We start from the raw sequence: 12,025 nt of genomic DNA, 5'->3' as shown, positions 1-12,025 counted from the left end.
TTTTATCATGAAATTCCATTTTGTATTGGAACCAAAAAACATCACCTCCATCAGTGCAGGAGTCACAGACCTGCTAACACCACCTGTGAAAACAGCCCTCTGCAGACCACAGCAGCTCTGGACTTGACTTTTAAACATTGCTTTCCTGTACCAGATGAGTTGCTCATCCACATCCGGTCAGACAGTATTTGAATTTTCTTATATCTTTCTAGAACCTCATTCATCATCTGCTAGCAACTTAAAAGTTTTAAAAAACTATTCTGTATGATAGTCTTTAGGAAACTCTATTTATAACTCTCTGCTTTCACTTCAATGTAGTTTTGTGGGTGGGTGCATCATAGTAGGAGCTGAGGCAGAAGAGAAAGTTCATTAAATAATCATTTCACACTTTATAATATATGCGCCTAATAAAAGCATTGAAAGATTTAAAATATTCCAAGGAGGCTGTATTCAGAGGCAGTTTGAAATATGATTTGAGCAATTATAAAAATATATTTATCAAGTGCAGACAACCAATCTGTGTATTCCAAGAGAAAATACTTTAAACTTTTTTTAATGTCAATCATTTGTCTTTATAGCCAAAGTTCTAACATTTCATTTATACTGCAAACTAACCAGAATTAACTTTGCTTCTACTGTATCCTGCTTTTAAGAAAAAGTCAACTTTATAGAAAACATTAGATAATTAGACTGAAAAATGTGTTAAGTAATGAAATAGGTAAATGAAACAAACTATTAGACTAGATTTGCCTTTTAACTGATTAATTTGATATCATAGCATAATATTGATTGAACTTCTTTCAAATATTTATATTGAGTTTGTATTTCCTTTTTCATCAATTAAGTTACCACTTAATTGTTAAAGAGTGTCTAGTGAAGTGGTTCATTCAATATTTTGTTAGTGTTGTTAGCAAAATCCTAACACTGAAAACTAGATGCTCTAAGTCTAAATAAGAAAGATAAATCTCCTTGTTATTAGTGTTTGTTCTTTGGGAATAATTTTTCATGTGGCCTATTTTACGTTGTAGATATAAGACAGCAAATATACATTACTTTGGAGAAAGTTTTTAACAGATGTTTTGTAAGCTTTAAACAATTTCTCCCCAAGTTTCTTGATATATAGAATTCAAATTTTCTGGACATGATATGAAAAAATTAGCATAAGGCATGAACATCCTACTGGGAAGAAAATGATTAGGATCCCAACCTTTCCCTTTTTAGAGGCAGGAGCCTGGAGAGGTGATGAGGTCCAATTCTTGGCCCAGCATGTAGTTTTAAATGGCTATGCTAAGTGGTGTGTGTGTGTGTGTGTGTGTGTGTGTGTGTGTGTATAAGAAGCATCATGAGAAAAGAAGCAAGGCTCTTGTGTAACCCAGTACCTGGTACTGATTTGGTGGTCCTTCATCCTCCAGGTAATATATCTGAGTTCCAGCTGTAGTGCCAGGAAAGACCATCCAAAGCACACAGTTTAGCATCAATGGCAGCAGCTATAGGATTCAACAAAAGTTTTTCTTTGAATTATCTAAGTTTCACTGGCATCATCAGCCCCTCTGGCTTATTTGGCAGAAGCAGCAATGTGGCAGCATGTTTTGGAAAAGCCAGCATCTGGTTGCTATTGAAAGTTCCTCAAGTTCTACATTGTCTTTTAGGAATGAAATGAAAACTAGTGTACTGTGGGGAGAACAGCTTCCTTAAGCCAAAAGCAAATCTTGGTAAGGTTTACCTGTGTGCTGTCCACAGTCAGCACTCCTCAAGTCCTCAGGTTTAGAGGAGTACCTCTAAACTGAATGGTGGATCAGAGGAGAGTCTCACCTTCAATCCACCCTTTACCTTCTTACATTGCTCATTCTCTGCTAATGGAATATGTGGCCCCACTAGGACTCCATTTTGTCTGGTTTTCTAAGGAAACTTTGAGGAAGAAAAGCAGTTGTCTGAACTACTGTTGTTGCATTGGCAAACGCAGCTCATACCCATCACCTTCCTTACAGAATCCATGATGGCACTTTGGATCTGGTTATCAGTGTCAGTCAGGATGTTGCACCCAGTAGTTTTCTGTGTCTGGACATTCTTCTTTCTCAAGTAAATAAATTCTTACCTGAGTAAAGTGTCAAAAATCTTTGGGGATGTACTCAGGGAATCATTACTAGACACATGTACTATGGCATTTTAAAGTCTTTCTTCAGAGGGCCTCATCCTCTCCAACCAAAGGGTTCCAGACTTGAGAACTGAATAAAGAGAATAAACCATTAGGATGATTACCTTCTGCCTTTTCTTTACACATTGTAATTAATTTTGATTTTATAAATTAAGAAATATCTTTATAGACTGCCCATCTATTTTGCCCTGTGAAAACTGTCTACTACCATCTTTGTAGCTTTCTTTGATGTAGGTTGTCTGGCTCACTCTCTAATCTTGCCACTTATTTCAGTGGTTGTACACACAATTCTTCCAGTATTTGACACTACCCTCTCTTTATAGAATTCTATCATATCTACAGGTACTAAGGAACCTATTAGTCTAATAGCATCTACTAAACTTAGCTTTGGCCTACATAAGAGGGCTATCACTGTGCTTCTCAATGATGTTGGTACCATTCTATATCAGGTTGACAAATTCCCATACTCATTAGGCTCTCCCTCGGTCATGGTTGGCATGTGGGTTATGTAGTTTATCTAGAATGTCCACTTCTCTCAGAATTTTGATTCCTTCTTCTGCCATCTCTCATGTACATTTCTAGTCAATATAGTATAAGTCATCGTTTTTCCCAAATTCCAAGATTTCTTTTCATAGAATTATAGAACTAGATGTCTTATGTGGGAACTTAAATCCTTTTCTAGAGAGCATGTTTCCATATCAGTATACTTTCTCTTACTTAAATTTTTTTATTTCAAACACCCTTTTGATGGAGCAACTTCAAGATTCAATTTCATATGTACTTCCACAGCTCGAATCAGTACATGCCAGGTAGATCCTCTAACTTCATCAGCATATAGTCCTTTTCCTCCATTAACAGAATCAAAACAACTCTTATGTTGTCCTGTGTAACAGAAATCTCATCATCCTCTAGTAAAATAATTCATTAGATTTTTACAAACATTCTGTTATCATATGATTGCTCTATTTCTGCAAGACCATAGAGCTATTCTGGGTTCTAAGGTCTTAAGTTTATCATATCAGGAATGTGTTAGTAAGCTTTCCATTACTATAACAGATATCAGAGATAAATAAACTTATAAGTAGAAAAGGTGTATTGTTTTGGAAGTTTCAGTTCATGGTCAGTTGGCCCAATGCTTTTGTCCTTGTGGAGAGGCAGAACATCATGGTAGAGGTGTGGGCTGATAGAAACTGTTAATATCATGGTTGTCAGTAAGCAAAGAGAAGAAGAGGAGGGATCAGGATCCCTGTATCCCTTTCAAGGTTCTGCCAATAGCGACCTAACTTCCTCCTGCCAGGCTCCACCTTCTAAAGTTCCACCACCTCTCAGCAGTGACACAAACTGGCAACTAACCTTTAAAACAGATGGGCCTTTGAGGGACATTTAGGATCCAAAGTACAGCAAGATATTTTCATCCAAGTTTTATAGCAAGATATTGTCATTCCAAATGGGGGCGTTAACTTAGGTACAGAAAACATCACAGTTATTCATCTTCTGTGGAGTTATTCTGTCCTCATGTTTAAATCCTAGGCCTCCTCTGCAGCTTTGTCTGTGCTCTGGTTGCAGTGCCTTTGTGTGGGGCCAAGGAAACCCATTAATGTTCACACTTCAACTTCATTAAGTTGTTAGTTACTCTCGGTCTTTCTTCAACACATCACTATTATCCAGAAATAGCCATTTGACTTGACATTATTTAAAATTATGAATTTCCTTGTATATCTCTCAGTTTCTTATAATAGTGCAATCCAATCATTGATGTACTTGTTAATAATCAGTTCACTACTAGCCAAGTTCTTATCCATCACACCGCCATAACATGATGTAACTATACTTCCTGCTACCAACTTCCTTTACCAACAGGTGATGCAGATCAAAAGTTGGTTTCCCGGGCCCCTTCCAGTATTAACTCACCTAGGTTAAATTCATTTTAAATAGAAACTGAGAAAGAGCTGTGTGTGCAGATTACTGGGAGTAAATGGAAAACTCTTGAAAGGAACAAGGGAAGCAGGACTGGCAGAAGGATTATTTGAAATTCAGTGTAGTTCCAACTGAAACCCTAGGCACCCAGGTAATCCCCATAGAGAAGTCAGCAACTGAGATGGTCTTCACAGTTTTCCCAAATTGAGGAACAGGGGCCACACCTCATTTCCCCTGATGAAGCAGATCTTGGATGTCACTGTTTCAGGGGAAGGGATGCACACACCATTTAGCAGAGGTGAACTGAATTAATGCTCCTGTGAACTGCTTGGCCACAGTAGGCTGGAGCGCCACAATCCTGAAGGGAGCGTTTTGGGCAACACTATAACATCTGCTACACAGGTTATTTCAATTATCAAAATAAAATGGAAAAATAAAGCAAATAACTACATAAAATTCTACAATTAAGATTGCATTGCACATTTTCTGAAAGAAGGAAGAGAGCGAAAGAGAGGGAAAGCAAAGGATGAGATAACTTCTTTATATATCTATTCTCACAATACATCAACTTGCTAATAGGATATTCTGAGGTCATGAATGAATTAAAAATGAGACTTCTCATTCCATTCTATGGAAATATCACATGCTTTTATTATTAAATCCTAAACATCTTCAAGAAACTCTTCTTCATTCATTAGCATTATCAGTCGAAAGCATAGGAACTATGTTATGCACATGTGATACTTGTGCTGAACTGCTTAGTTCTTCAAGAATCCACTCTGATTGGAGTGTAACTTCTCTTCTCCTCCCCCTCTTTCTTTGTTTCAAAACCCCAAATCTTAGTTGTATATCATCTCTTAGCAGCAGCTAATTTTTGTAGATATATTTCATATTTGACACAAAATTTACTGTCTTTAACCAACATGGTCCATACAATTGGATTTAAATTTCTTTGAGCAAAAATACATGCAAATGCAAATAAAATATCTTCAGTAAACATCATTTTAGAGCACTCATTGGTCTGTATTTGGTAATGTTAATGGTGTCTTAAAATGAGTGATTAAAGACGTGCTTTGAAATAACTTAAAATATTCAACAATTACCATAATTTATATTAGCACTATCTGTTCACTTGTAATTTCCAAGAGAACTTTATTTTTTCTTATTATTAATTTCAGATTAGACATTTTTCCTGTTTTCAGGTATATTAACACTTTAAACATAATAAATGCTCAATGATTATCTTCAGATTTTAAATTATTTCATATTCTCTAACAGCGTTTTACATTTGAGATATTCTTTTACATTTTTCCTTTTAAAAACTGTAATGATGCTTCCATAATAAATTATAACCTTTAATTAAAAGAACCTAAGTGACTACACATAAATACCTACACTTAAGCTATCTTATCTAATTCCAAATATGTTTTGACCTTTATAATAGAAAGATTACTTTGATAAGGAATATTAGCAAAATTTAAAATTTAAATATTAGCCAAATATTAAAGGTTTATTTTTCAAACCTTTTGAACAGCCATTATCTGGTCAAATCACTACACTAGACTCTCGAGAGATACAGTAATAAATAAGATATTTTATTTGTCTTCATGAATGTTACAACATATTGAATTAAGAGATTATGAAAATAATTTATCTTAATATAAATAAAATAAGTAAAATAAGGTTAGCATATGCAAAGACAAATGATCATATTATTCTAAACATAGGAATTAGAGAAGATTTCATATTATCCTTTCACATAATATTTATCTCAGTGTAGAGTAGTTATTTGTTTCCATCTCTGTAATGTGAATTTGTAAGGGTGGGGGTTGAATTTCCATCTCAATATTCCCTGTGACTATAGCAGAGCTCTGAGCTAATAGGTGATCTTCTAGTTTTTAGGTGAATTTATGTATAATTACCCACACCTGGAAGGATAAATGCCAGTTCTACAGGGACTTTTCCAGAGGAGAGAAAGGTGTCAGCTTGCTCTCACAGTCATTTGGTGAATCTTTAGAGCTCATCCTGAGGAATGCAACAGAAATGTCTTTGCAGCAATAGCTTAAGGATATGTTGTGAATACTTTGAATACCATACAACTGAATGTGATATTTACTCCTTTTATAAGTAGCAGTTCAGATTTGTCTTCATAATAACAAAATCGGAGTGCTCATCAGCCTATTGGGTAGCCCTCCAAAAGTGAAATATTTATGTATAAATCTAACTAAGTAAACTAGAAACTATATGAAAAAAACTACAAAACATTGATGGAAGAAAAAGATCAAAGATTATTTAAATAAATGAAAAGATATTACATTTGTGGATTGAAATATTGTTCAGATGTCAATTCCTCAACTTGATCTATCGATTTAAGACAATTCCAGTCAAATCCCAGCAAGTTATTTTGTGTATGTCAACAAAAATGATTTTGAAATGTATATGGAAAAGAGAAAACCCTAGAAGAGCCAACTCGAAGTTGAAAAAGAACAAATTTGGAGGACTTAGTTTACTTGATTATTAAGACTTCATGCAAAGCTACAATAGTCAAGATACCATAGTATTGGTAGGTAAAAAGGTATGTAAATCAGTGGAAGAGAATAGACAGCCTAGAAATAGACCCACCCAAATATAATCAAATGATTTTGACAAAGACACAAGGATAATTCAATGAAGAAAGGGAAATTTTTTCAGCAAATTGTGCTGGAATAGATAGATGGACTTAAAAGAAATAAAATAAAATGAACATAGGACAAAACTGGTGGTAGATATGCTTAAAATCCAAGCTACTTGGGAGGCTGAGGAAGGAGGATCAAAAGTTCGAGGTCAGCCTCAGCAACTTAGTGAGATCCTGTCTCAAAATAAAAATTAAAAAGAAAAAAAAAAAGGAAACATCTGAGGTTGTAGCTCAATGGTAGAGTGACCATGGCTTCAATTCACAGTACGAAGAAAACTCAAAACAAAAACAAACAACCACAAAAGGAAAATCCTATAACTTACAGCATAAAGAGAACACTACTGTATGAAAATTAAAAAACAAATATTTAAGAAGTTGGTGGATCTATCCTAGGATGGAATACAGATGGTGACAAAAATCTAAATGTATTTTAAGTGCATGAAACAACATCCCTAACAGGGTTGCAGACAAAGATTCTAACCTAATAACTTTGGAAATTAGTAGAATTTATGTCTAACGACAAAAGCAATAATGCATAGCACAGTTCTCTATTTGATAAGGTGTCTTCCTCTAATAATATGGTTTAACAATTCTGAAAGGCCTGTGCATGAAGAGTTCAACTGAATGATGAAGCAAATGGATGGAAGATGGTGGGAACCACATTTCTCACTGCTGGAGTAAGAGTATAGGCAAGGGAGGAAGGTTGGAATGACTCGTGTGGTAATGGAGTAGAGTTCAAAAGTAAATGGACATGTGCTTAGTTTAACAGATATAGATGGAGATATAGATAGAAGATAGATGGATAGACAATAGATATGTTAGTATGCAAACATACATACATCTTGTGTCATCAACTTAGAAGACTTTGAAGCACCAAGAACCTAGTAGGAATGAGCACACTTAGTGTACAGATCTTGGTTTTTAATATCATTATCTGTTTAAAAAACCAAGGTTCTTTGAGAAAAGATTAGATTTTAGGAATGGGATAGAAAAAAATCTAGAGAATTTCACAATGTCAGAAAACTACAAAACTGCTCAACGTGAAAACAAAATGAAACAGGGTTTGTTGAAGAGGCTAAGGAGTCAGTTGAAACAGATTTCTAAGGGACAGAGCTAAAATCATTGGAGCAACAGAACTGAAGATGCGGTATTAAATTATAGCCCAAAGTAGAAAAGAAATATCTGCTAATGTATAATGATGTAAATACTATTGAATAAATAAATAAATGGGTGGGAACAGGTAAATCCTGAAGCAGAATTATTCTAAATATTTAGGTAGTTACTCCACCCTTAAGAAGTCAAGGCACTACTTCCCACTCCTTATGTATGAGTAGTGCATGATAACTTTATTGTGAAGGGTGTTGTTTTGGAAGAGCTAGAGAGAACAACTTAAACAGCAGAGAAACCTGACAAACACTATCTGAGCCATGTGGTCCAAGATAAACATCAACAATGTTAAGTCAAATTGATAGCATCGACCCTTGATCTGATAGAATGAGAATAGCATTTCACCATATCCACATTGTCATCATGAGAAGCACATCAAACAAATCTCAACTGAAGACAGTCTACAATCCACAAAAGCATCAAGGTTGTCAAAAACAAAGGAATTTGTAGGGAACATTCCTCAAGCTCATCTGACAGCAGTCACTGACACCATGGTCTAAGTAAGCCAAACAGTCTAGACAGAGAAACTGAGGTAATGGTAAAGACTCGCCATGGAATGAAGGTCTTTGCAGTTGCTGTGGCTGAGTTTGAGCTGAGGGGAGGCCTCTTTCTGACATGCATCACAGAAAGCTGTGATGTGAGCTCGCCCATGCTGCCTTGCCTCATGCTGTGTGCTGGAGCTTGCCATTCCCCCAGTCCTTTGTCTCAGACCTGTTGCTGGGCAGAATTGCTTAGGCATGCTTGGTTTGTTTACACTACCTGGACCCTCTACGTATAGTTCACCTACAGGCTGACTCTGTTATACTTTAACAAGCATGTTAACCTGATTGGATAATGTGCCTATATATGTCCTGTGCAACCCTAAATAAAATTAGATCCGTGCCTTCAGAGCTCGATATCTGATGCCTGGGTAAGTGTGCTGAGTAAGGGTAGGCATCGTCATCCTCACCTTCAGCAAACCCGTCTCAGAACATCTACAGGAATTTGTTCTTTTCAACCCAATGAGGAGAAGCTTAAGAAGATATAATGACTACATGTAATGTGGTATCCCAGACACACTTTCTTACATCAAGTTGTTAATAATAGAGAATAATAGAGGGAACCAAGCATGGAGTATGTCAGATCCTCTCTGTTTTTTTTTTTTTTTTTTTTAAATTGAAATATTTCTGTAAGTCTAAATCCATTCTGAAAGAAAAAAAACTTTATTCAAAAAAAAAAAAAAAAAAAAAAGCTGCTACACACTCCCAAAGCTGAGTACATATTTATGATCTGAAACATCTATGAATAGATAACATCACATTCAAGGCCATTCAAAGTTTTTATCCTAAAGATTTCAAGTCCATTAAATTTGAAAAATGCTAAAAATGCACAGCCCATACCAATTTTCTGCTCCAAACTAAGCCTCATAGTCTCTTTAAAACAATGTTTAAACAATTTTTATTTATAAAAACAAAACCAATGTTTGGCATTTTCTGTCAGATTACATTTTACATTGATTTTAATCTTCATTGCTTATATATGAAATACATTGCAGACTTCAGAACAAAATTCATTTAGACAAGTAAATGACTTTATGCTGTATATTTCCACACATTAATAGCATCATTTGCATACTAAAGAAATGGAATTTTTATTCTGCTATGGTCACAAAGGATTAATTTAATGAATTAAATATTCTGGATTGCCTTCTGAGAGAGAGAAGGTTAAAAGGTACATTTTGCTAAATATTTAAAATCTTTAACCTTTGTGGTATAGATCGCCATGATTAAAAAAAGAGAGAAAAGACTGGAACTTAAAGCATAATTGCATCTTACTTTATATTTTTCCTTTTTTGAGTTCAGAGGTAATTAACATGATTCCTTGAATTGATATGCAATATTTTCAAATAATGTTAAAATTCTCTTACGGAAGAATTTCTAAACATTTATCAAATTTTATATGATTTCTGTTTTACTGAAAAGATGCACAGAGGAGAAAGTTTTACATGTGTGCAGGTGGTATAAAAACTGTTATACGCCTTTCTTCAGTAACATTTGAAGCCACCTTGGAACTTACTGTTTCTATTCCTAAATGAACAGCTTTCATGTTTCTCTTCAATTATTAATTTGGTCATTTATAGAAAATTAAAAGCTATCTTCAAATTTGTGTTTTTGGAGCTTCTGTATCAATTTATTAGCTGACATCCGGTATTCTCATCACAAACAGTCAAATACAGAAGAAACTCATCTACCAAAGGATTTTGGAAGCAATGGTCACTTATATATAGCATCAAATCATTCTTTTTTTAGATACAATCTCTCCCCACAATAAATATATTATAATAAATCTATCAAATATCCAAGATGATTGAGGCATCTCTGTAAATATCTAAAGTAGTAGTGTAAAGAAATTGAAAAAAATCATTTGGTAGGAAAGATTAAAAATCAGTTTAAATGGAAAATTACCTCATAAGATGAGTTTTATATTCTTGATATAAGTGCAGAAAAGTATCTGGGCTTCAATGCATCATAATAAACTACAAGGATTTAAGGTAATATGTATTTGAATCATTAAATGTAATCTAGCTCATAATGTTTCTATTTAGTATTCCACTTATCATTTAGAAAAAGGTGGACCATTTTTCCATCAATTTTATCCCTTTATATTACAAATACATACATGTTAACACATCGAAGTATTAAAAATTATTTTTAAAAGATCAGCAGTCTATAGAACATATTGTAGCTCCTTGCTATCCACAGATAACTCTTTCCACTGCTGGTCCCTCTCTAGAAGCTGTGAGCCAGGAACCTGAAGCTCTGAGCCTCTGGAAATTCTTTCCGCTCCAGCTGGATGAGCGAATTCTGTGGAAGGGTTACTGTTTGTCTGAATCAGACATCTAATCCCACTCACAGGCAATACTGTGTCTGCTTTTTCCTCTGTATCTGGGTTGTGTTTGTCTCATTGTTTTTTCTTGAAAACTGCACATTTTAGGTAAATTATTGCTCTATAGATATTGGTTTTATTCTGCCTTTCCAGTGCTTGATTTTATTATTTGTTTCTTTATTGGCTCAATGACTTGACTAAAACTTTAACTGAAGTTTCTTCTCCTACTGTGTGAAGTCTCTGAGTTCACTCTTCCTTGGGTTTAGAGCTGGGTATGTGCACAATCCTCACAGGACAGCAGTTGTTTTAACAGGGTCCCCTGTCTCTTCTCATGATCTCTCTGGTAAGTTCTCTGCCTATATTGGTATCACACCCAGTTGTTAAACTTCACTAATTATTAGCTCTGCTTTTTTTGACAATGTCCTGGGGAATAAATTACTCTGTAGTTTGGTCCAATTGAATTTGAAGAAGAGTAGACTTTGAGGCCATAATTGGAGGTTTACTTTTGCTCTAGCAGAACTTTTCTAAGCCATTTCCAAGTCGTTACTGGTAAAAGAGGTGGCCCACAGTTTAGCTAGTTTCTCTGCTAGAGTTTACAGCCACCTCTTAATTGTTTACTACCCAAATCACCATTGTTCAGTGATTTTTTTTTAATCTTGAAATTACCCACACCCCATTTGAAGTAGAATTCATTTGAAGTTCCTTTGTTAAAAGCTCTAGAGTTCTCTGTGTTTACAGACTATTTCTTCCCTTGAACATCTTTAGATCTCTGCTGTAGACCTACAGAAGGGTGGGGGCAGCAACCTCTGTTCTCAGCTGGCCTCTGCTAGCTTTTTAGTCTACCCAAGTGAACTAGGGTGAAGAAGATCAGGACTCCAGGTACAAGGTATATCCATTTGACAATTTGCTGTAGATTCCATTACCCAGTTATACCCACACTGAGAGATAGATATGTTAAGAAAATAACCAAATAATAAGTGACAGGTTTTGTACTAATAGCTGTTCACAGATCCATGTTACCTAATCAAAAGCCAATATGAAGGTCAATATGAAAATATTTTTTTCCAACTCAAAGCAGTATAAAGCTCAGCTTCTACTGATAATATAAAACCAGTTAAAATACTTTCCTCCAGCTAATAAAATATTCAAAATTTCCCTCATCATTATATTTCAAAACTTTTGGTTTTATGTACCATCAGTGCTTCAGTCATCCAGCTTCTGACCTACCATCAGACAAAAGCCAGGTA

Source organism: Sciurus carolinensis, chromosome 1 (genome assembly GCF_902686445.1).
Source record: "Sciurus carolinensis chromosome 1, mSciCar1.2, whole genome shotgun sequence".
Taxonomy (NCBI): Eukaryota; Metazoa; Chordata; class Mammalia; order Rodentia; family Sciuridae; genus Sciurus; species Sciurus carolinensis.
This window is presented reverse-complemented; position numbering follows the sequence as displayed.